The sequence below is a fragment of the Alligator sinensis genome, unplaced genomic scaffold (genome assembly GCF_000455745.1).
Source record: "Alligator sinensis unplaced genomic scaffold, ASM45574v1 scaffold106_1, whole genome shotgun sequence".
In the NCBI taxonomy this organism is placed as follows: domain Eukaryota; kingdom Metazoa; phylum Chordata; order Crocodylia; family Alligatoridae; genus Alligator; species Alligator sinensis.
Window position 1 is genome coordinate 442,009 of NW_005843011.1, and position 3,213 is coordinate 445,221.

Below are 3,213 nucleotides of genomic sequence, written 5' to 3' on the forward strand. Positions count from 1 at the left end.
AGTGCCCCGATGCACTGAAAATCTTCTGCATCTCTCTTATGTCACTGTGCCATCAGGTTCATTAAACAAGACCCGTCTATTCATCAGCACAGTGTGTGTCTCATCAGATAGGGCCTTTGTTAAGGTGTTCCCTGGCTGAAGCCTGCAAAATTGTTTCCATCTTTCTTCCCCTCAGAATTCCAGTTATCGTCCTATGTTGACAGCTACTCGTCACTGGTCCTGCCCCTTATTAGTACATGGATGAAGGCGACTGCACTACTTCTCAGTAATTCTCTCATCATCTGAAAGGCTTTGAGAATACCACCTAAGGCTTTGCATCTTTCTACCCCTGATCCTGCCCTCTCACAATAGGTTTCTCTTCATGTAGACAAAGCCAGATCTGTTTAAAAGTATTTAGGTGTCTAACAGTGCTGAGATGTGAGTAGTGGGGTTCTCTAAAAGTGTGCCTAATTCACACTGTCAGGTATCCACATTGTAGCTGTATTGGTCTAGAGGAGAAAGCAATCAGGACTCCTGATAGAGGTGATATCTTTTATTAGACCAACTAGATTTTTGCAAAAAAATGTCTTTATTTGCAAGCGTTCAGGCACAAACAGCCTTCTTCAGGCATTGGAGAAAAGATTGTAAAAGTTCTCCTGGGTACAAATGAAAGTCCGTATTTCATAGGAGAGTTGAAGCTATGGTAATATCTCCTGTTTGGAACAGATCATTTTAGGTGCAGATTAGACTCAGGGAAAAGTTGGAATAGTTGGTTTACCTCGAAGTTGTTTGGTGGTAAGCAGGATACAGTCTTATTTCCTTCTGGTTATGGTGTTTCACAGAGGAGTAAATAGATGGGGTGCTCTCCTGGGCAGGCATTTCTTATGTGCGAGATGTCTCTGAGCTCTGTGGCGAGGCTCTGTGATGATGCAAATTACCTCGAACAAAGGCAGGAGCAGGATCTCCGGTTTCAGGTGGTCAAACTTGCTTCCTCCCTGTAAAATGATGAAGATTTCATTAAAAAAATTAGCAAACATTCAATATCTTCAATAAAGCTTGCAATTTAATAAAGCTTACAATTAAAGTATTTTTTTCCAAAAGTTTGGTTGGTCTAATAAAAGATATCACCTCTACCATGAGTCCTGATTGCTTTTTCCTCTAGATCAATACAACTAGAATCTGGATACCGGACACATGGAAGATATCGAATTTTATCTGATTTTTAAAATGAAATATTCATAATGGAAGAAGCAACATTTAAAGCACAGCTTTCATGTGTGATACTGCTTAGAACTTGGCACCAAAGAGGGAAAGGGCAAGAAATCCCGTGTTCTGCAGATTTTACCATTAATAGATTTTAAGGCTGGAAGGCTTGATTGCGATTAGCTGCTCTGGCTCCCTGCCTAGCACAAGCCAGAAAAGGTCACTCAGTATGCAGAAATTAACTGTACTGAGCCCAATAAGTTGTGAACCAAGAAGACCCAGGAGTTGTGACTGCAGGGCCCAGTGCTCTGTCTACAAGGCTAGCCTCCCTTCTGCAGTATGGGCAAAATGCTCAATGGAACACAAAGGCTTTTCAGAGCAAAGGCTGTCTTCTAATGTGGAATTGCATAGCATCCCTCCCCAGAGTCTGTCTCTGAGTCTGGCACAGGGTCAGGGATCCTGTCTAGAGGCACCAGCTTCAGAGAATATATTCAAGCCAGGGAAAGCTGTGGCTAGGGTGGAGCTGGATCCAGGATCTCTCAGCCTGCAATGACAGGACTACTGCACTACATTTCCTCAGGTCAGTTTTATCCTGATGCAGAAGAGGAAGCATTTTTAGATCTCAAATTTTTATTTGTAAGACAATTTGTAAAACAGATCCATTTCCTGCCCACCCAAGCCTGTGACTGCTCATGCCTGCTCTACCCATGTTTCAAAACCCCTCAGAAAGAACACAGATGCCAATGCTTATTCTCTGGGGACACTGGCAGGGGCAGGGGCTGGGATGAATGGGGCCCCAGGGTAGGTTGTGGGATGCTGGGAGCCTGTGAGGCTCATTCAGGGGTGCAGAAGGGCACCCACCACTGTGCAAACCTTGGGAGAGGCCCGGAGGGCACATTCCCCCCAGATTTGTCTGCAGGGCAGAGGCGGGTTGCTGCTGCAGGCTGGGCTCTCTGCCCCACTACCGCTGTCTAGGGTTTGGTAGTCTAGGGTGGCTGGATGGTCAACGAGCAGTGGCATGGGGGACAGGGTTTAGGGAGCTAAAAATAACCTGGTGTCAGGGGGTGGGAGCTAGGAAAAGAGCAGCCCTGGGGCTGGGGCCAGTGGCTGGGTTTTCCAAACCCCAGGGCTGTGCTGGGAACTGTACAGAAGTTCAGTTAGATCAGGTGGCCATATTTAACCCAATCTATCCTCCCCCTAACCTCTCCAAACTTCTGTACCTACCCTATCTGCCTGGCACAGCCCCACCTCCTGGCTGACATGTGATAACACCTATGCGCAGTACACTGCCTACCAAAAGGCAAGATGCCCAAACCAAGCAGACACACACTCCTGAAGCTAGAAGGCTTCACCCTCCTCTCTCTCTGCTGTGTTCAGGAGGAGAGAAGCAACAACAGCCAGAAGAACGCAGAACACAATTTATTATTGAACGTATACAAATACGGGAGCTCGCTTTTAAATGGAGCAGGGCTTTAGGCACCCAAAACAAAGCAATGATATTATATGCCCATGGTTTTCCTCCTCTTCCTATGTGCTGCCCCAAGGGCTTTTAAAAATGGCTTCTGCAACCCAAGTGGCCACATCTTGGACCTCCTGTGAGGTGTCCTGTCCCAGAGTTTGCAGAGCTGGAAGGAGAGAGGGAGACATTAGTGAACAGACGCTTCCACCTCCGGGGAACACTGGTCACACATGCTGGCAGCGCCAGAGCAAGGCCATCCCTGGGGAACGGGGCTCTGGCATGATGTGTAGGTGGGCAGCTCACAATGGATGCAGTGTTGCTCCCATCATCTCATCACCAGCATCTCGAACAGCCCCAGACTTGTGGTCTCTCTGGGTCCCAAGTTACAGAAACTCTCCCACACAGACATGGCTGTGGCTGCTCCATTGGGAGCTTCCTGCATTCCCAGCTGAGGGGAAATGCCGATACTGCTGGGCACTAAGCAGCTTTGCTGCCCATGGAGGAAGGCTGAGATTCTCAACAGCTTCCACTGACAAGATTCTCCTGCCTTTCCCACCAGAACCCTTCCCAAG